The 22536-nt window shown below is 44.8% G+C and overlaps 1 protein-coding gene and 1 pseudogene across 1 annotated transcript in view; both read right to left on the bottom strand.

Annotated features, from left to right (window-relative positions):
* The window catches only part of TNIK (TRAF2 and NCK interacting kinase), a 445063-nt gene that overhangs the window by 262264 nt on the left and 160263 nt on the right, over positions 1-22536 (bottom strand). The gene's annotated exons all lie outside the window — the stretch shown is intronic.
* LOC115872077 lies at positions 152-412 on the bottom strand (annotated as a pseudogene).

Raw genomic sequence — 22536 nt, forward strand, 5'->3', positions numbered from 1 at the left:
CATCCTCTGGTCTAGCCAGATTTGTAAGGTAGAATTGGGATCATGATAGTGGGGGAGGAGGAAACATTTAGGAACTAGAGGAAAGTTGTATGTTTCATTGTTGCTACATCATACCCTGACTGGCTTGTCTCCTCCCCGATACCCTTCTTAGCTATGATGCTAGAAATTCAGTGGGATTTGGTGGTCTCTCCCTGGCGAGCACAGCAAGTCCCTGCAGTAAGATAGGCACAAATGTCTGATCAAGGTAGACGGGGGTTGCAAGGACTACAGGTCCACTTTCTGTTTGGATGATTTCTCAGTATCCATATGCTCATTTTCCATGATCCTCTCGACCTTGTCTGTGAGACTGTATTCAGAGTGTGGATTGTCTGCAACCTGTGGTCAGTCCTTCCAGCATCTGCTCTGGCTCCATGGGGACCCTGCAAGCCACTGTCCCTGGAAACCACTTGTACCCGAGCTTTTCTTTCTTAAGAGCCTTGTACCATGCCACCAACTTCGACATCATGCTTTTTATCCCCTTACACACATTACACACATGAAGGCTATGCCAAAGAACTAGGTACCCCGAGGTTCAACTGACAATATTTTTTTCTTTGCCATTTCCAGTCTGTCAAACACATGTATTTAACTATTGTGGCAGGTACATAATCTACTGTCAATTTGAGTGACAGTGTGGAGGCTGGCCTGTCAATCAGGTCATAGCCAATGAGGCCTCTGTGTGGGCAGGGCCTTCTCCTGAGGATTCTGGGAACTTCTGTCTTCCTCCCTATAGGCAGAACACACACTCTCTCTGCTACACATTCCAGATGACAAGCCACATGGAGACACACTGATGGAGCCAGAGCCCTGGAGCTGGAGGAGCCACCTAGAGACCCATAGCAGCACTGAGATGCTTCCATTGCCACTGGATCTACAAGACTTTACACCTTCTGGCCTGTGATCTTCCTGCATTTGACATAATTGCATGGCTGTGTGAGTCTAAAGAGGAATTTATGGGCTAGTATTGGACATATGGGTTAATATCGGATTTATGGACTTGATCAGGACTGGAATGTTTTCTTAACATACAATTACTGTTTGATATAAAGCTATTTCCTATACATATATGAGTCTTCCTGAAATTGTTTCTCTAGTCTACCTGGACTAACACAACTATTTTCCAAATCTACCTTTCAGAACCAGCTTTTGGGTAGAAAGGGTCTATGCACCACCTCTGTGGGATCTGGTGGTGGGAGGAGAATCTAAGTGTTAGCCCAGGTTCCCTGTCTTCAGAAGTGAGGCAGCACCAAGACTGGTGGAAGTACGGTGAGGAAAGGCAGGAAGTCTATGATAAGGCGCAGCTTTGCACAACAGAGACTGTCCGCGTGTAGAGAAAATAGGAGAAGGAGTCTCCCTCGGTTGAGAAGAAGTGTGAACTGAAGTGGATCCTAAGGGAGGCAATGTAGTGGGTGAGCTAAGTTGAGGGGAATGGGGTAGATGAGGGGCAGAGAGAACACTACATAAGCTATCTTCAGGAAATGGAGGTACTCCAGGATGATGTGTTAGGGAAACCAGGTGCCATCCACATGACTTCCCCTCATGGCCACCCCAGATGTGTAGGAGTAGAGCAGCGCTCCCTAGGCTCTTCAAAGCTGGTTTTCCAGGAGATTGCCAAGCCAGCCAAGATTCCAATGCACAGTTGGGTAGACTTAGCCCTCTAAACTTGATAGCTGTCAGCGCTAACCATTTGCTTTGCATCATCGAAGGACTCCTTGCGGCTAGATCATCAGGAGACTCAATGATGGCCCAGGGGCACGTGCTGTGTAATGCCCTCAGTGCATTATTAACAAAAACCAGATGAACTGAGAGGGTACCTGGAGAGCTAAAGGAGAACTAGCTGTAATGCAACCACTCTTATTATTGGGTGCTGTCCAGTTCCTTTAGACTTGTGGCAGGCCGAGTGATCGAGTACAGCTGCTTCATCTCACCAAAGCAGATGGCCAGGTCTGTTGCCTGGAGAACCACTAGATTTGACCTCCCAACTTTGGTTAGTAGCAACCCCCTTAAACAGCACTTGCTTTGTTTTGTGTCCATGGCTTATCTTCAAGGTGAGCACCACAGAGAAGCCACCCTGAGTGAGAGGACAACTAACGGCCCAAGTCCTTCTTACCCCGAAAAGAAAATATTCCATTTGAATGCCAAACTCCATGGCTAGCTTTGCATCCTAGTTCTGATAGTTCAGAGTAGAAACCAGTGTTATAACACCCAAGAAGACACGTTATATATACCAGCAGTGCTCCTGAGGCATACAAAATGACACATCACTGGATTTTAAACTCTGCAAGTGAAAAATGTTCAATTTTTCTATTTCCGTAATCGATGGTGAGATAGTTAGATGTTTGGACTCATTCTGAACAACAACAAAACATTATTTTTGGATTCCAAGGGTCTCACTCAAATGGATTTATAGCACTACAGCCTCAAGAAGCTAGAAAGAAAAACAAATCAGGGAACCTTTACCCATGGTGGTCAGAAGTAACAGGAATCCCCAGCAATTCCATGCCCAGCTTTCCTTGAAATAACAATCCCTCTAAAGAGAGCTGTGTGTGATCTGCTGTCGGGTGGTGGGAAAATTATCAGCTAACAGTGATGGGGACTGGCTGGCCAGATTTGGCAGACACCAGGCCTGGTGGTAAAGTCAACAGCAGCCCAGCCACTGTGTTTTTTCAGAAGATACACACAGATGTAAGAGTTCATGGGCATGACCTACTGGAAAAGGGAGAGGCAAACTCAAAAATATCTGCCCTGTTGCCAATCCTTCCTTGATAAAATCCTCCAGAGCTGGTTTTCTATTGAGATATTTTGGCCTCTGAACTATTCAGGCATACAACCTATAGGTTGGCCCTAAAGGCAGTGGTAGACAAGCTGGGTACAATGAAGTTTCTATCCTGTGCTACCAATCTAGGCAGAACTATGAAAGCTGAGAGTGATGCCAGACTCAAGGTGAAGTTCAAATCCTGCTTTTCAGTCCCATTCATGTAAACCAGGACCTCTTCCTAAACATGTTCAAGTCCAGAGACTGCACACACACTTTACTCATTTACTCCAAGAATCAAGAGGTTCTTATGAGAGAGGCCTAAAATACATTTGTTTCACATATTTGACTCCCAACTCCAATGAAACGCATTTAAGCACGACTACAGAAAGAGGAGAAGCCACTGACTGCCTCTGGTGTGGTTATTGCTGTGCGTTTTCTTCTTGACCATCAGTATTCCCAATTCCAGAGCAGAAGGAGCTTGCGAAATTCAGTATTTGTTATTGTTAACTCGGCAAGCAAATGCATTCCTACCAGAAAATGAGGTGAGGGTTTTCTGGATGAAAGAATCACCACAATCAACCCAGATCTTGAGTATAAACCACTCTTGTGTCAACGGTCTAGAGTGGATCTCAAAGCGTGATTTAGGAAACTCAGAGGGTCTCTGAGACAAGTTTAGAATATCCAGCATACAGTGCCGTTTTACAGAGTCTCCGTGCCGTGACATATAGCACTGACATCAGCCAATGTGAAAAGTACTGTGTACTCATATCTTTAAAACTTCTTTTTTTTTTTTTGCTCTAAAACGATAATCACGGATAGATATAACTAACACAAACAAAGACTCTTTGGAGTAATAATTAAGAATGTAAAAGCCAAACAAGGAAACCAAACCCATTGCCACGGAGGCTATTCTACATGGGGTGACCGGACACGGGGTTTGAACCCCCAGCCAAGAGGCTAGAAAGACCTGGCAACCTGCCTCCATAAAGATTACACGGTGGGGGGAGATCTCTCTGGGGTGGTTCTAGTCTGTCTACAAAACTTTCTGAAGTTGAGGTTGCTGTGAGTAGGAGACAACTGGATGGCACCTAAACCCAACATCACACAGGTCGGTGGGCATTTTAAAAATAATTTAAGCATCTGAAGCACTTTTCTTTAATGTGGTAGAATCTGAGTGGCCGCTAGCTCTTGCCAGCACATGGAATTATTTCCTGATTCTCCTGTGGAGAGAAAATGTCAACCCCACCCTCCTGAAAATATGTATTTGCCACCAGGCAAAAACAGGCCGGCCTGTGGATTCCAACACACCCATCCAAACCAGGGTGCTTTCTCCTCTCTCTGTCTTTGAATGCACAGACCCGCCCACCTCTGGCTGCCCTAGCAAAAGAACTTCAGCATCCACACCCAACACACACCTGTCTTTTATCTCTTTTGTCTCTCCTTTTCTCTGCTGCACATCCGCCGTTTATCTCTTTCTGCTTTATTTCCTACATTGTTGCTAGGCAAACTTCTGCTATATATTAGTCTTTAATAATCAAATAAAGGTTTAATTCTAATGTATTACAATACAAATTCTTTTCAAACAATCAAAAGTAGAAACAAAATGGCTGGCAGAGTGGATAAATAATAAAATATTTACCATTTTATTCTTTCCTGGGAAGATAACTAACAGGAAGAATAGGTGCTACTACCCAGTTCTTTCAGAGCATAATCACCCCTCCCAATATACTTATCAACACAAAGCACAAAGTGACCCTTCCCACCATACCCCAAATTCTAGACATCACTTCCACTTACTAAAAAAAATTTTAAATTACATTGTAAGCAGTACATTCTTATATTTACAAGTATCAAAGAATGTTCTGACAGAAAATCAAGGGAAATAATTCAATTCAGTGACTTTCTCATTCATTCCAATTTCTTTTTTAATATGAAAGGAAAACACAAAGCATAATATAGGACAAAAATCTTTGTGTTTATTAAAATTATACAAATAGTTTTGTGCACGGTGTTTATCTGAGTAAATAATAATATACCATTATCACCACTCACTGCCTCACAGTTGAACTCTATTCCTTCTGCACACTTCTAAGAAGCTACTGGGGAAAGCAGACGGGAGCAAGCGTACTAGGCAGCCACTACTACGTGCTGAATTCTCCAAGAAGAAGCTCCCTACCCCTCTTGGCAGTAGCTGTCTTCATCTGTAGGTTCCAGAGGAGGAAACAGACTGTTAGGTAGCCAGAATAGGGACTAAGGGGATTGGGGTGGGGGTTGGGGTGCTGTGTCTCCAGGTGCCTGCATAGGGCGACAACCAAAGGGGCTTGCTTGAGAGAAATCAGGCACCCATTAGACACCTGTGGAAAGATCCAACTGAGCATGCTCAGACACAAGCCCCTAGCCCACCCCCACCCCTGCCCAAGTGGGTGCACAGACTAGGCCCAGCCACATGACATCACACAAGTGGGCTTAAGCTCAGCCAATGAGGTCAGCCACTATCTTCAACCACGCCTCCCCAGCCAGAGTTGCTAAAAGGCAGCCACAGGCAGGCCCCTGGGCTCTCTGACTGCTCTCCTGTATGAGTGAGCTCTTGCAGGTCAGAGGGCAGGGGTGCACACCTGCAGACCGGGCCTGAGGCCTACGCTCCTCTCAGGACACTCTTTTGGGATTTCTCGTGAATACCTTTAACTCCCCTTTTCCTCATGAACGTCACTTGGATTTACAAAAGTGCTTCTGCATTACTTCTTTCAGCCTTGTGAAACAAGAACTGAGGTATAAGCCACTCCGGACAGGATGGTAATGGAACTTAGTAACTTGCTCAACTTAATAAGGGGGTGGGGCTGTAAACTAACTCAGGAGTAGATGAAATGCATAGTGACTCTAGAGGACAGGGCAGAATTGCCCTGTGGGTTTCTGAGAAGGTCACTCTTTGTGGGGTAGAAAGCCTCCTCTTTCTCCTGAGGAGCGGCTGGTGACTTCGAACCCACAGCCCAGTGCATAACCACTACACCACCAGGACCTTTACTACAGGGAAAGCAAAGTTTACTTCTAGGTCGGTCTGATTCCTGGGCTGTCTCCTGGAAATAATCTCTTAGTATTTGAGCATCGTCCCCAAAACCATGTATGTGTTACTGAGTCCCGTTGACCCAGAAATATTAATTGCACATATTCTCCAAACATTTTCTCACTGCGTTTCCCATGCTTCCAACAAGTTGTGGTAAGTGGGTCATCATAAAAACAAATATTCTTGCTTTCCGGTACAGAAAACAAACCCTTCATTAGGATTTTTCCTTTTCACTAAGTTTGCTGTAATTCAGATTAGCAAAACGGTCACCAATTCGATTTTAGGAAGCCTCAGAAGTCTCAAACAGCTGGGGTGGTGAGGGTGGGAAGGGTTTAGCACATAAATCTGTGCTAAATATGCCAGGAAGCATCCAAGCCACCTAAAAGAGCATGTGACTTCCCATAGCTCATAGTGGGGGGTTGTGTCCGCTCAATGTGGGTGGTGGGTCTCAGAGTCCAAAGCTTCCGGGAGAAGCCGCCAGCCAGCCCATCATACATCTCTGACCGACCGGCCTTGAATAAGGGAAAAGGGGTTAGGGGAGAGGTTCTGTAGTTATGTATGATCTGCACACCCTGACCTGGAGGACCCCATATCAAAACATGGCTGGGTATTTTCAGCATATCTGAAAAACCAGATATTCACGTATATAAGTATGATGTTTAAAATTGGGGCTAAAAAGGGAGGCGAGGAAGGAAACACATCAAAGACATCATCAAGTTAGCACCAGGTAGCAGGACTCTCACTGTTGAGGTCTTTCTGGGTTTTGCTACCCCTCTCACACTTTTACCAGGAAAAAATATTATTCTTGTAACCAGAAAAGAATTCATGTTTGCTATGATAGTATATCATTCTAAATAGTCCTATTTAAAAAATGCTGCAGGGATTGGAGGGTGGTAGCTTGATTAAGCAGATTCTGACAGCCCACAGATGGCTGAGGGAATGCTAACTCCTTTCACCATGACATGCGCAAATCACTGAGGATGTATTCCCCAATCATCCTGTTTAGGGATGGTCTCCAAAGGGTCACCAGAGCTATCTAACGGGATACACTCAGCCTTCTGTGCCAGGGATCTTGATTTAATTGGGCTCTCTGTCCTCTTTCATCATCAAGTTTTACATTTCTAAAAGACGTCTAGAAAACTAAGCAGTTTCCTTCGTCTGTTGTGCTAAAACGTAATAAATTGTGGCTCTCTCTATCCAGCAGGAATGGCACAATGCCCAGCTCATTAATTCAGCAACATTACCTGAGTATCTCTGACAATACTAACTGCTTTGGCTTTTACAAGATGCACAGTCCTGAATTCTGGTTTATGGCCCGAATCCAGCAACTCCCATGTGGGGCATCTCCCTGCATGTCCATGGCCATCAGTAATGCTTAAAGATGAGCATAATGGGTCGCAGAGTGCCATTAAAGGTACTTCTGACCTTCAAGACGTGTGTGTGCTTAACTTCTCCATGTGGACTCTGCAGCAGCCCAGCGTGCTACACTGAGGAAGAGATTACGTGCCGGGAGAACAGCTGTGCAGCCATAGCGACAGGGTTCAGAACAGAAAGAAAGTAAGAAAGCAAATGTTTGGGAACTACTCAAGAGATTCTACCAGCAGGCAGTTGATAAATTCAAAAACAAGAAGATTGCCTCTGAGGATCTCCGCTTGCCCGATTTAAAAAAAATTATCTTTGTCATGATTTATAGTACAAATGTTCACCTTTTAAAAAGAAACAAACAAAACGTGGAATTACACCTAGCTAGGTTTGGCAGAGGAGTCCCCGGGTGGCACAAACAATGGCCATGTTCAGCCGCTAACGGAAAGTTTGTGCATGGTTTGAGTCCACTCTGAGGGGCCTCCAAAGGAAGGTCCGGTGATTGACATCCAAAGTGCCAGCCACTGAAACCCTCAGGGGCACAGGTCTGTTCTAGCACACAGTCGCCATGCGTCCGAGTGGCCCGGGACAGGCGGGTCTGCTTGCTTGTGCTTGTTGAGGACCCCAGAGCAGGGGAGCTGGAAGGGGATTTGGGAGACTCTGAAATGCAGCCGCCTCGTTTTCACGAGTAGCAAGATTCAGATGCTAGAGGTGATGGGCCAGCAGGGAGGAAACTCATGACTCATGACAGAGATGGCTCCGCTCCGCAAAGGGCTCACTTCCGCTTTCTTCGCCTGCCCGTCTAAGACGCGAGTCTGCAGTCGCTCCTGCTGTCGTTAGACTGGTGTGTCATCAAAGGGAGTCTCCTGGAAAGTCAGGGTAAATCTAACTGCAAGACACTCACCGAGGATTAAAATAACTGACCATTAGAAGTTCATTTAGAATGTTTTCAATTATAGAATATGAAATAATAAACAGAGTCGTTTTCCCCTCAGAGTGGGGTTCTAGTTTGGGTGAAGGGTGGGAGAACAGTGTCCCAACACTTCAACAATGAGAGGAGATGGGGGGGTGATGCACACAAAAAGCAGAGCTGTCACCCTGAGAATTGGACTCTCCTTTAAAAAAAAAAAAGACTGATTGATTGATTGATTGACCCTCTTTATCTCACCTGGAGAAAAAGCACCAATATAATGACTCTGGAAAATGCATTCCCTCCAGTAAACCACTTGTTATGCTAAATAGCTTATCCTTTGTCTCTGCTGCATACCACCCTCTGAGGGCCCTAACAACTGGCCTGTAAGTTCTAAGTGTCCAATGGACGCGAGCAGAGGTGTTTCCACACTGTGGTGGGATGTGCAGGTGGTGGGGCGGGCGTGCAGCACAAAGAAGAAGACTGCACAGGCCAGGAAAGAACGCCAAGGTATTGAGGGGACTTTGAAGATTCTACATGGAGTGTTTTTAGGAGCCCTGGTGGCATAGCAGATATGTGTTGAACTGCTAACTGCAAGGTCAGCAGTTCAAGACCATCAGCCACTCAGTTGGAGAAAGATGAGGCTTTCTACTCCCATAAAGTTAGTCTAGAAACCCTGTCCTATAGGATCACTGTGAGTCAGAATTTACGCTATAGCAGTAATTTGGGGTATATGGAGTATTTAGGGGCTCGATAATATCATAGAACAATCATAAGCATATGGATGAGAAGCAAAGATCGTGAGGAAATTAATCCACATATCCTGGAATTGAGGACTGCTATACCACCCTCTGTTTTCTGGAGTCGCCTTATGGCCATATCATTTCACAGAGCTAGACCTGAAACATCAGAGATTTGGGGATCAGGAGAACTTCAACCAGTGCCAGCTGCTGTCCAGTCAATTCCAATTCATGTGACCCCATGCCTTTCAGAGTAGACCGTCACGGCATAACTCCACCCCTCTATTAGCCACGATGGACAACGTAGGCCGCTCCCCCTGGCTATGACCGGAGGGTCTTGGCTGGCACCTCCGAGCAACTATCTCAAAAGGAAACCCTGTGAAAACATCCGACTCAATTTTTCATCCACACTAAATATGCCCATGGACAATTTAAAGAATAGGTTCGGGTTCTCCATGCCGGCCTTATATCCCACTTTCCGCATCCCCGACATTTGCTTACGGACAGACTTCAGCGTTCCAGGGATGTAGTCTTGGGTCTACAAAATGCAAAATAGCTGCTAAAAGACTGGGAAAGCCTCATCTAACTCAAGTCTGGAAGTTTTACTCACCGACCCACTCATTTAATTGCGGGTCCATGCATGCCCACTGGGTGGTTGGGCTAGCTATCCTCCAGGAAGTCATGACCTGGGGTGGGGTGGGGGTGGGGGTGGGGCATCATAAAAAAAAGCTCATACCATATAATGCAATCGAGCTTTGTAAGGCTTGAAGAGCCAGCAGAGGCTTTCTGGGGGGTTGAATTGGGCTGAATGAAGAGAAAGAGAACGCCGAAGAGAAACGGTGTCCACGCAGAGGAGAAGCAGGACCCAGAAACAGGATGATCTGATTCCTAGTAGCTTTCTTTCCGTTGTCACTGAACATTTAGGGCTGTTAATGGATTTCCTTTACAAACAAAAAGCATCATAATTTCACAAATTCCTGAGTTCTATATAGCTCAAGTAACAACCAGAAAGTACCCTGAAAACATAAAATAAAACACAAATTCTTACCCTCATCAACAACTCCCCCCCCACCAAAAAAAGCTGCATTGTCTAGAAGTGAGTCATTTAGCAAAATCCAATTGTCTAGAATTGGGAGTTTGAGGCATGAGAACTAAAATCCTGCTTTTGACAGATAAGTGGGAAAAATGTAGTATTTCAATATTTAGTGATTCTATCGATATTTAGTGATTTTATATACCCCCTCATGAGCCACCGTTACAAAAACACAGTATTATTCTTAAAGACAGAACTTCACAGGTATTAAATAATTCAGTTTGGCCCTCTCAACTGATGATGATATTATTAACTTTGAACTCAGATTCGCCCCCCGCCCCTCTATAAACCGTGTATTGGATTAGAACAATATCCTGAACTGAACATGGTTTCTTAGCATCGAAGAATGCAAACACAACTCCATCCATGCATCCATGTATCCAACCAACCAACCAAACCCATATTTTTATGAAAGCATCGCTGCCTCAGGATGTCGTATATTAGTTCATAGGAGCTGTGGTAGCGCAGTGGTTTAAGTGGTGGGGTGCTAACACTCAGTCAGAGGTTCAATCCCACCCGCTGCTCCCAGGGAGAAAGATATACAGTCTTTTATAATGTTTGCTCCCGTAGAGATTTATAGTCTTGAGACCTATAAGGAGTAGTTCTACTCTATCCTATAGGGTTTGCTATTAGTCATCATCGATTTGTGTACTTGGTTTGGTTGTTTATCCTAGCACATACTGTACTCTGCTATGTGCCCGGAGTTGGTTTATCCTAGGGTTTCTCCACTAAGCAAAGAAGTTGCCACTGATCTCAAAGAGTTTATAGTGTAAGGCATACACAGAACTCTCTCTTCTTCCGTGTGCTTCTCACAGCTGCAGTTCTAGCCTTGCGCGTTTCATCGTGGGCTCACGCCTCTCTCTACCAGGCCGCTGGAAGCTCCAGGAATACAGGCACGTGTCTGTGTTCTGCTCTCCCTGTGCTGCCAGAGCCCCGGGGATGGAGGGAGCATTCAAGAAGTGCTTTTTGGATGAAGGCATAAATACATGGATAAATGGACAAATAAACAAGATGCAGTGAGGAAAGAGAGAAGCATGTAACGGTGGCACGCAGCTCCGGTCACCAGTGAGGGGCAGAGAGGGAGAAAGCACTGATGCTGGGCACTCGGACTGTGGACGTTTCATGAAGGAGGACACACTTGAACTCAGTCTTGTAGGGTTCATAAATTTTCATAAATATATATGAAGTAAAATGTATTCCATATTAACCAAAAGATAGAAGTAAAAGCCTAAAAACAGACTGGCCTTCGTGGGAATGACTACGGGAGCAGGTAAACTGGAAGACAGTATATTCCCTATTGACGCCGATACAGGAGTAAACGCCTGAAGGCATAGCACGGTCATTGTGGGCACAGCTGGTAGAGCAGGGAAGCGAGGGCAAAGGGAACTTCAGGGGGGGACAAAGGACTGCAGACGAAAGCCATCCCGGTACCTTCTGAACACGAGCAGTAAGAAGCCACTGGACTATTTACAGAAGGGAGCGGATGTGCCCCTGCCCGTGCTGTCAAAGGGAAAACATTGGTAATGGTCCATGCGTGTGCTCCTTCATTGTCCTCCTGCCTGGGTGACAGTTCTTGCCTTAACGTAAGGAGCACTTCATAATTGCCTGGTTAGCTACTATTTCAGGAGTCCAGGAGTCCGTAGGTAGTGTAAACCATTAAGGGCTTGGCCATTAACTGAAAAGTTGGACGTTTGTATCCATCCAGGGGCACCTCACAATAAAGACCTGATGGTCTACTTCTAAAAAGAAAAAAAAATCAGTCATCAAATCCCATCTGGAACATAGCTCCACTCTGACAGACAGACAGACAGACATGGTGTCACCAGAATCAAGTTGATGGCAACAGGTTCAGTAGGCACTCACTATTTACTTCTTTGGCATGATTTGATTTGCCCAAAGAACTAAAATCTATGCAGAAGCAATTGCGTTTTATAATAAGAGTTAGATCATATCTGAGAAGTACGTAAATAGGATGATGTCACCAATGCTAATCTTCTCAAGACAATGACCTGCAATGTAAAGGTCAGGGAAAGGTGACTTTATGGTTAAAGCAATAGTGACATTCACCTGTCGTCAAACAGTCCATCTCCTGGGCCAGGGCAGCTCCTCAGTGTCGGTCTGAGCTCCTGACAAGTCTGCAGGCCAACACCATTCTCAGTCCTGGAGGTGGAGGGAGCCAGTTCCTAGCTGGTGCTGGCACACCTCAGGAGTGGGTGGTATTCATATGGAAAAGGGTTCACTTTATGGCACTGTTCAGCCCAGCTAGCAGATGTGGTTAGGTGCATGGGGGCCTGGCTGCTTGGGGAAGGATGGGGATGAGTGGGCATGGGAATGGCATGGAAGAGAAAGAACGTGCACTGCATCCTCGCAGACCCTGTAAGGCAGGCCCTGGGGTTTCCAAGTGATAGTCATCAAAGCGGATGGGACAGGAGTGCGCAAGGCTTTGTTCTGCTGTACATAGGGCTGCTATGAGATGAGACTGTCAACAGCTCCTAACAGCAGTGGCAACAGAGAGAATGAGACATTTTTGCTATTCACATTGGTAGCCAAGGCCCCAGCACTAGCATGCCTAGTACATAGTAGGTGTCAAACAGATGTGTGATTGAGGAAAAGTGGGCTTCCAAGCAGAAGTAACCTTCTCTGGGCCCGGTGAGCACCCTCTGTGATGTGCAAGCATTCACCACTGACACTGGAATTATGTCTATGAGTGTATTAGTCCAGGTCGACTAGAGAAACAAATTCATAGACACTGCTATGTGTGTAATAGAGAATTTTATCAAAGAGTATAAGAAAGAGCTTTATATAAAAGAGTATCTGTATATTAAGAAAACATCCCAGTCCAGTCCAGATCAAGTCTATAAGTCCGATATTAGGCCATATGTCCAATACCAGTCTATAATTTCCTCTTCTGACTCATGCAACACATGCAATGACGCTGAACGCAGGAAGATCACAGGTCAGTGGGTGGAAAGTCTTGTGGATCCAGTGGCGTGGCTCCTTCAGTTCCAGGGCTGTGGTTCCAGCAGAAGTCTCCATGTGGCTTGTCAGCAGGAAGACAAGCAGAGTGAATGTGCCCGCCCTCCAATGAGCTATTTATCTCCTTCAAGCCTCCAAATGAGATCATCAAGCTGTGACCTAATTGACAGGCTAGACTCTACCCCTCCACGAGCTGACAGGAGATTATGTAACTACCACAATGAGCCTGCATCCCACTGGACTCTTACAACCTCCTTGAGAACAGGAAGGTGCCTGCTTCTTCCTAATAAACATCCTGTTGTTATCCAGTCACATAAGCTCCAACTCATGGCAGCACCCCCCCCCCCAACGTGTGCCCTAGGGTGTTCAATAGCTGATTTTTCAGAAGTAGAGTACCAGTCTTTTCTTCCAAGGCACCTGTGGGTGGACTGAAACCTTTAACCTGTCAGTTGGTAATGAGGCACCTGAACTATTTTTACCACCCAGGGTGTAAGAGGTCTGCAAAAGAAGCCCATTCATGGGAAAGTTGACCACACTGGTCTATTTGCTGCTGGACTACTAATCGAGTTAGAGGAGAAGGACGTCTCTTCTGGAATCACTGACGTCATCCATTATACCTGAGCAGCTTACCTGCTCTCACTTAGCAGGCATAGATAGTACAACAAAGATGCCTGGCTTTAACAGACACTTTCTTAGGGATCCATGATGGCATTCTAATATGTCTCTTCTTCTACCTGTAACTTGAATAATACATCATATAAGCTGCTATTATCGGTCTGCTTATGATGGTTGACAAATATAAATTCAGAAAATACTCAGGAAGATTACCTAGGAAGGGAAACAAGGATTGATCTGGCCACCTCACTGTTCATTTCCTCAGGTTGAAAGTGTAATATGGAAAGAAATGTGATTGAATTTTAGGACATGAAAGAGTAAAACTATTTCTATTTCAGTGCCAGATGAAAGACTAATTCATCGATGATTTTTTTCCTGTGTTGCTCAAAGTTGAGTGTCTTCCCATCAAGACTTCCTTCTCAATACATACCTTACACACACACACACACACACACACACAGCTACGGGTCAATGTATACCTGTTGGTTTTTAATTTTTTAAAAAAGCAGGGGGAGGGAAAAGAATAAATGCTAACAATGGGCTTTTCCCCAAAATCACCACTATCATCATCAGCCCACATGAGTGTACTCCACACAGAGTCAAGTGATCTCATGTGGAATTCCATGTTTCTTAGGAAACGTTTGCGACCTTCACAAATTGTTTTTCAAAAGAGAGGACAAGCAAATAGCATTAAAAGGGGGCTGTGTCAGAAAGAGAAATACATAGTCAGTTATTAATACTTCCACTCCTTCTGGCTTACTTAACACAGAGCGGCTTTGTGTCCTTTCCCCCAGCAGAAGGACGATGGAAACCCGCAAGTCTGAGGTCTCATGCTTCCACCACAGCACCTTCACCAGGAGGAAGCAGGGTAGGGTGTCCGGTGGGAGGCCAGAGACCCAGAGAGAGGCTGAGACATCTGTAACTAGGCTATTCCAATTAAAACTAAAAAGGAAAACAAACTACTACTCATTATTAAAACAACCCTGTATATTAATGAACTGAAAGGAGAGGGGAACAGGAATTCCGTGTTCAGCAGCAGCTGTGTAGACTGATTTTTTTTTTTCATCATTCATATAATTTCAAAAGCACTCACTCCCAACTGCTGTCTTCATGCTAACAGATCCAAGAAATTCAAGACGCGTCCACAAGAATAGCATTGCCCTTAAATCCCAAGGTCAAAGGCAGCATCTGTTGTTTCACAGAACAAGAGGAGCTTTCTTTCTGCTGGTTAGTTGGGAGTGGGGCAGTGGTTTTTGAAAAACAAAAATTAAATGAACATTTTTCTAGACGTCTCCTTGCTGCGTTAGGTGGTACAAAATAAAACACGCGTAAAAGAACAGAAGCATCTAGTGCTCTGATATTTTGGCTTGCCTAAATAAAAGGACTGCCATGCTGTGATTTTAAAGGCCGATAGGAAAATTCATTTCTTACCAAGTCCCCCTTATGCCATTTGGCTATTAAATTATTCAAGGAATTTCTATGACTATAAAGATGAATAATATCAACTCAAGCCATTTCTGTAAAACTACCTTCACCTCCTGCAGGAAACAGATGGACTACAGGAAAACAGCCTATCATATTTCATATCATCATACAGACAGAAAGATTTCAGAGTATAGATTACCACACCAGACACAGAACATGGCAAGATATGGAATTACTGGCAAATGGAACTAAGCCGTTTTCAGAGACACCTTAAAAACACACACACACACACAAAATTCAAAGCTCATTATAATTCAATTTGACCAATTTCCCTCCCAAACCCAGCTAATTAGCATAAAGGCTTGTTCCAAAGACTTTGAAAATCTAGAGAAACCTTATTAAAACACACTGGTGCCTGGGGACAGAGTCACCACCTGCTGTAAGGCCTTTGTACTTCAAGAAGAAATGTATTCTCCACCTCTGGATATGTGGGTTGGATCCATAATAAAGATTGTGGAATTTTTATTAGACATTTACATTATTTTAAATGTCAGCATCCCTTGAGAAGATATTCTCACTCCGACAAAATCCAAACATGCCCTATTTATCAAGTTCTCCCAGAGAAGAAGGGACGTCCCAAGGGTGTATTCCAGAGGGGTCGATAAGAAAGGATTACAATGTCATTAAAATCCCAGGATTGGATTTGCAAATTCACAGGAGCTGGCATGGTGCTCTCTTCTTCAGGGCTGTCATTTTTAAATTCAAGACCTAATCAACCAACTAACTTTCACCCCACAAATAATACAAGAATCATGCTCATTTCAACATTATCAAGTAATTCTGTAAATGGCCAAGTACTTCCCTTCCCCAAGCTCACTCCCAAGTCTCATGTCTGGCCACTGCTAGTGATCGGTAAATATCTTCCAGCGCATGTAAAATGTAGATCTTGTGTGTGTGAGATGTGCTATTGGGAACTCATATTGAATTTTGGAAAAGTCCCTCTCAGCCTACCTAGCAAAGGGCAAAGAAATATTGGAAAGGGAACCTGAAAACCCAGGACGGCTCCTCTCACCACCACACACACATGCATGCTGATACCAAACCCTCAAATACTTAGACACAAAATCGCATACACATAAAGTGCCTCTTTGTCTTCCTTTCCGTGTTTGTCAACATAGAGATGCTATAAGGCAAATGGGGCACAAATGGTCTTCTCCCAAGCATTAATTTTGGATGAGGAGTTTTAGATATTTCCTTAATTGGAGTTGGACACACTCCTGCCTGGGTACCCCATAGCACCTGTTTTTGCACAAACCCTGAGCTCAGGATGGTTTTTACATGGTTTCATATCTGGGGGATTTCCCCCCTACACACAAAATATGTGAAAGTGGTATGTCCACAGTTGAAGCTGTACTGGGACAGGGTCATGTCCGTTCCTTTGTCCACTGTCTTCGGCTGCTTCCCTGCGAGCAGGAAGAGTTGTAACAAAGATCGTATTTCCGCAGAGCCTGAAAGATGTACACCGTAGCCTTTTATAAAGAAAGCTGGCGAACCCATGCTTTGAGTGCATGGGATTTATGCCCCTAATACTTTACTGAAGAACATTTCTTTATATTCCATGCAAACGCTCTTTGGGAGGGTGAAGAGGGCCAGACGTATGCTGGGTCTGGGCAGGAGTAGAACATGATCTCATAATGCAAGCAGACAAAGAGGAAAACGCTCTTAGTCCTGAAGGTTGACAGCCTGCTGGTGAATCAAGGGTGCCATGATTATGTTACTGTGAAGTCTAATTCATTCATCTTTTTGTTGAGCACCTGCAGAGTTCCAGCTCAGGGTTGGGCATTGAGGATTCCAAGGTCAACAAGAGGGACAGGCCCTCGGCCCCCTATGGACTGCCAGCCCAACAGGCTCATCACAATTGTAAGAAGCTTTGAAAGAATAAATCAGGACACTGACCATAGTCTGAGCAATGGAGATTTGATTAGGCAGTCATCTGAGAGCCCCAATACTCGTGGGCTTCAAGAAGGGCGGGGGGAAATGGAAGTCAAAGATAATGGATTTTTCCACCACCTTGTTGAAGTCTTCTCATAGGTAGGAAAGACTAAGCGACAGTATCATTAGATACGAAAGCACTACAGTTTGCCTACTAACTGAAAGACTGGAGGAGATCCAGGTCCATTCAAAGTTGCTTAAAAGAAAGGCCTAGCCATCTCTTTGCCAAGAGTTGTCCACTGAAACCCTGATCTAGAGGGTGAAAGCGTTAACCTGCACTAGCAGGTTAATCAAAGCACTAGAAGCTCAATCAGCAGGATGCCCGGACGCAGGAAGGAGTCAACAAGGGCACCTGAAGCTTCAGGGGATGGAGGTCTAATGGCCCCTGGAGAAAAGTAGGTAGAGATCATTTCCTAATGTTCAATGCAAAACCCACCTTTTTAGAGGGTCCATTGGATCCTGTGATCGTTGTAAAATTCTGCTCATGTCTTTCTATAACCATTGTTAAAAAAAAAACCCCAAACCAAAATCTGTTAGCTAGCTGAAGGTCTATTCATTTACTGGTTCAGGACTGAATTCGGAAACAGCTCAGAGGAGAAACCTATTTTTCTTCTGCAAGTGCTTGCAGGAATAAACCTAGAACTTCTCAAATCAACCCGGTCTCTATTTTTGGTTAATTCAATGACAAGCTTCCCAAATACCCTTGCATACAGCCAACAACCCTGACATGTATGCGGCCCATAGAGGCAACAGAATTGGTGGTGGTGGTGGAAGTCGTTGCTGCCCAAGAAACCAAGTAGCAGTCGGAATCACCACCATCCCATCTCCGTGTCCTCAAACTGTCCTTTATCGGGTCTACTTTAGAAGCAAAAGGAATGCTTTAATCTGATTAAGACGGACTCTCAATCTAGTTTATAACTGTGAGTGTTTTATATCATCAATAGATGGCGCGTTCTAAATGTCATGTTCTTCTTGTGTCCGATCCAGCCACTCCGCCCAAGATGCCCCCCACGGCAAGCAGAAACGAGACACTGTATCACTACTGCCCATCTCCTCACCAGCCCCTGGCATCTTTAACAAGCTACTGGCACACGGCAGTACCATGCACGGTCCACAAAGCAACCCCGCCAGTCATCCCAAGTCACAGGGGTCAGTTCCAAGCAGAACTTCCCAAATAAGAAAGAAAGGCTCCGGGTCCAAAGAGAACGAGGGAACATTAGGTTTTTGTACACTTAATTCTGCATTTGCCCCTGATGTCACACACACGCATGCGCACACACAGTGGGAAGAAGCGGGGAAGGATGCATAAAGAAAATGATTTCTGCAGCCCAGAGAGGAGATGAGGGAAAGTGCTAGAACCATCCAGCTTCTGCACCTTTGAGGTGGGGATTCTTTTGAGGAAAGGTGCTATAAGGACATGCAAATTGGGTCAGAATTTCTGGCTTTTCCAGGCTTCCTTGGTGTCCTGGGTTCCTGTTGACTTCCTAGAGAACTAAGCAAGCAGAAAAGATCTCTAGAGAGAAACAGTAACTGGAATCTAGGGCAGAAAGAACAAAATGACTTTACACGGCGGCTGCGAGGTCTCTGTTATGTTCACAGGGAAGGCGGGGGAGCTGTGTTTCGTCTCTTTGTGTCTGGCACTCTCTGGGCTGGTTTCCTCACTAGAACTGGAGCTGGTGGGTTAGGGGTTCTTATTCATCTAATGGATGGTAAGTAGACGAGCCATTGTTATCTACAAAAAGGACTAGGGTGGAGATGTGGAGAGACTTTGTGCTACACCATACATTAAAAAGCCATATAAGATCATTGCAGTTAGCTAAATGTCCACAAACTCCAGGCTTGATGATCCTTAAACATCCAGATATGGGTAAACTCTCAAATGGAACGATTGACCCAATCTTCAAGAAAAGAATAGATTATTTAAGGGGAAAAAAAGCCTCAGCTTACCTGCCCTGAGCTTCCTACCACAGGGTGATCAGTTCGCACCCACGAATTGCTCTACTGTAGAAAGAGGCGGCTTACTGTGCTCTTAAAGATTTCAAGTCTCAGAAATACAAAGGGGCCGTTCCACTCGGTTCTGTAACGTCCCTCTGAGTTGAAATCCACTCTGTGGCCGTGGGCTTGTTGGTTGGTTGTTGGCTTCGCTTTCTAATATGTTGATGTGTTGCCATGTGCAAATAGAGCAGATGGAAGACCCAAGAGCCCAGAAAAGGGTGCTCAAGACCAGAGAAGCAATCAGGAACCCGAGCTGGCTGAATAGATAAAGGTCCCTCTGCTGATGAGGGGCTATGTCCGAGGATTAGAAAGATGATCTGGCTCTCTTCTGGACCTCTGAGGGTCCCTTTGCTAAAAGTCACATGAGCAGTGGGTGGCCAAAGGTGCTACAAAACTCCAAACTCACTGTTGATTGCAACGCATAGCAACCTACCGAGTACAGCAGAACTGCCCCTGCGGGTTTCCAGGACTGTGATCTTTAGTAGAAAGCCTTCTATTTCTTCCTTCGAGTAGCTGATGGTTTCAAACTCCTGACCTTGCAGTTAGCAACCCAATTCATAGCACATCTCACCACCAGGATCTTAGCCAAAGTTGCTAAATTTAACAAGTAGATTTCCAAGATACCGGCTGAATTTAGTTATAGGACTGAGTTATGCTGAAAAATGAACTATTACATATTTCTATTTGGATTCAAATAAGCAGCTCTTTGTAAATACACAATATACAAATCACGCAAGTCGGTCACACTTTCAGGATTTGGGGAGAAGGTGACAGTTCTCGGACACACCAGAAGACCACTTTAGAGTGTACTGGAGGCTCTGATGCATTAAATGATATTTGCAGGAGGCCCAGGAAGTCAGGTAATCAGAAGAACCTGCTGCCAGCACTTGTATAAGAGACAAACCTTCTGACATCAGGGCTTTCTACCAGAAAGCAAGTCCCAGACCTCTTACAGTAGGAGGCTTTCTCTGTGTTGCCAATCTTCAGCTCCTCCAATCTCAAGACAGAAAAATGACTGAGGTTCACAATGATGTCATAGCTCCCAAAGGTTTAATTTGTTTGGTACTGTTTATCTAGGGAAGTGTGTGTGTGTGTGTGTGTGTGTGTGTGTGTGTGTGTGTGTACAGAAGAGTAGGGTTGGACTGGTTTCCAATAGATTAGTTAGAGTTATATATGTCTGAACTTAAAAACAAATAAACAAACCATCATATTCAGAGTTCTGGATATCTGAAGAAGAAGGTGGCCCAAACAATTAGAAAAATCAAGAAGAAATCCAAAGAGGCTTTTTGAAAAACAAACTTTTCTTTAAAATACTTTTTAAATGTGTTAGTCATTTTTTCTGCTTTATTATGTAGTACACATGAAAAATAATTGGTAATATTCAGCACATGGACTGCATCAGGCTGTCTTTCTTGACAGACTATTATAGGCAGACATGCAAAACAATATTGATTTAATCTAAAAGAGTACCGGTTTTTCCTAAGCAGTGTCCTGAAAGGTGGTCCATCTCGCTCTTCCGGTTGAGATTTCCTAATTACTTCGATTTTCATGAAACTAGAAGCAAAGCTAGACTCTATGCCAGTGATTCTCACACACTAGTGTGCATCAAAGCCACCTAGGGAATTTGGGGTTGCACTAAAGCATAGCCCTAACCTAAGAACAATTACTCCCGGTGACGTGGCCCTATTCAGTGCTCAGTCATGAAGAGCCCAATGAAGAACTGGGTTCTAGGCCAAAATGTGATGAAGAAATCAGATGCTGCCTGGCCAGCAGAGGGAATCGTGTCTGGGATCTTGATGGCTTGTCTTTATATAAGCAGTCATCAAAGTGAGGCGGCATCAACTAAGTCCGCATGGAAGAAGCACACCAGTTTGTGTGATCCAAGGATTGTAAACAAAATCCAAATCCATAGGAGCTTGAATTCTGAACACCTTTTTTTTCTCCCCACAAAGTTGGGATGACAATAGAAGCTCAAAATCCATTTGCAGTCTCCCTCCAGTGGATCCCCTCTGATCACAGCAGAGGGACGTGAAAAGCCTTACTATCAGACAGAGAGCATTGTAGAGTCAATTATGGCAGGCATAGATGGGTTCAAATGTAATGCCTTATCATCTGATCTCTCTTCTGACCCAATTTAAAGTTGTCTCCGTTTTTTACTTTTTCTGCTTTCTTTTCCTGGTTTGTTTCATTGTTGGTCTTTTTCGTTTGTTTCTTGTTTTGGGTTTGTATGATTTTCTCTGTATGAAATTCAGGACAGGTAAATCTATAGAGACCGTAACCGGATTAATAATTACCTAGGGGTGGCAGAGGAGGTTGGGAGAAAACAGGAACTAACAGTGAGAAAGAAGAACATGTTCGGAAATTGATTATGGTGATAATGGCCAATCCCTTCTTAAGAGGCTTGAAATATTCAATTGTATGATTTGTGAATTGTATGCCAATAAAACTGAATCTTAAAAGCCCACCTGGAGGGCTTATCAAAGCATAGATTGCTCTGTCCCATCTTCAGAATGTCTACTTCTATACACCCAGGGGGAGGGGTCCTGGGGGCGCTGTGGTTCAGTCTTGGCTGCTGACCGGACGGTTGGTCGTTTGAACTGACCAGCTACTCTGCAGAAGAAAAGATGTGCTCCCTGTAAACCCAGGGTCCCGGTGGGGCAGTTCAGCTCTGTCACAGAGCGCCGTGGTGAGCTGGAATCTACTGGAAGGTGCACACCACCAGCACAGGCAGAGGCCCTGGGATTTACATTCAGTAAGCGTTCCCCGGGGGTGCTAATGTCTCTTGGTGGGAGACCACCCCTTGAGAGCAAGTACCTAGTTGCTTTTAGGCTGATGATGGTTACAATTTATGGTGATGCCCGCGCTTCCCCACCACCACCACCACAAGGTACTTGAGAAGATCACTGGGCTCCACAGGAATTCCCATGGCTGATTTTCAGATCTCCAGCCTTTCTTCTGGGGTGCCTCTGGACAAACGGAACCTCTGATCTTTCAGGTAGTGGCCAAATGTCAGTTTGGAGCACCCAGGACTATACAGTGGCCAAAAACCATTTGGAGTGATTTTTAAACAAGACTATCATTATTTGTGATTGGCCCTACCACAAAGGCCTCTAGTCTTGAGTATATAAGAGTCCTATCTTATCTGCTTCTATTTCTAGGATGCAAGGAATTCCCTAACTCAGAAAACCAGTACCCAGCACTACCCACACCTGTAATACATCTGCTTCGACCCCTGAGAGCCCCGCTGCCAATTAAAATAGAGGGCGGCACTATACAAATCTCTCACTTTTTAGAGACTCCATGATAAAGTAAAGCTGCCACACTATAACTGAGGATGACACTCCTACTTTAAGATAAAAATTATTTCGCGGGTGGAGGGGGTGATGCAGTTCCCTCTCCATGTGGTCTGGTTCACCCAGATTGGCTTCTTCTTCAAGCTAACGAGAGTTCAAGGCAGAGAGAGACGGACTGCTGAGCACGGAGAACCTTGACATCTCAGGCAGACCTGAATGGAAACACACCGCCAACGCCAGACAAGTGCACAGAGGTGGGCCACCGAGCGCGGCCCCA

The sequence above is a fragment of the Echinops telfairi genome, unplaced genomic scaffold (assembly GCF_000313985.2).
Source record: "Echinops telfairi isolate 266 unplaced genomic scaffold, ASM31398v2 ScPeMD7_7420;HRSCAF=8458, whole genome shotgun sequence".
Taxonomy (NCBI): domain Eukaryota; kingdom Metazoa; phylum Chordata; class Mammalia; order Afrosoricida; family Tenrecidae; genus Echinops; species Echinops telfairi.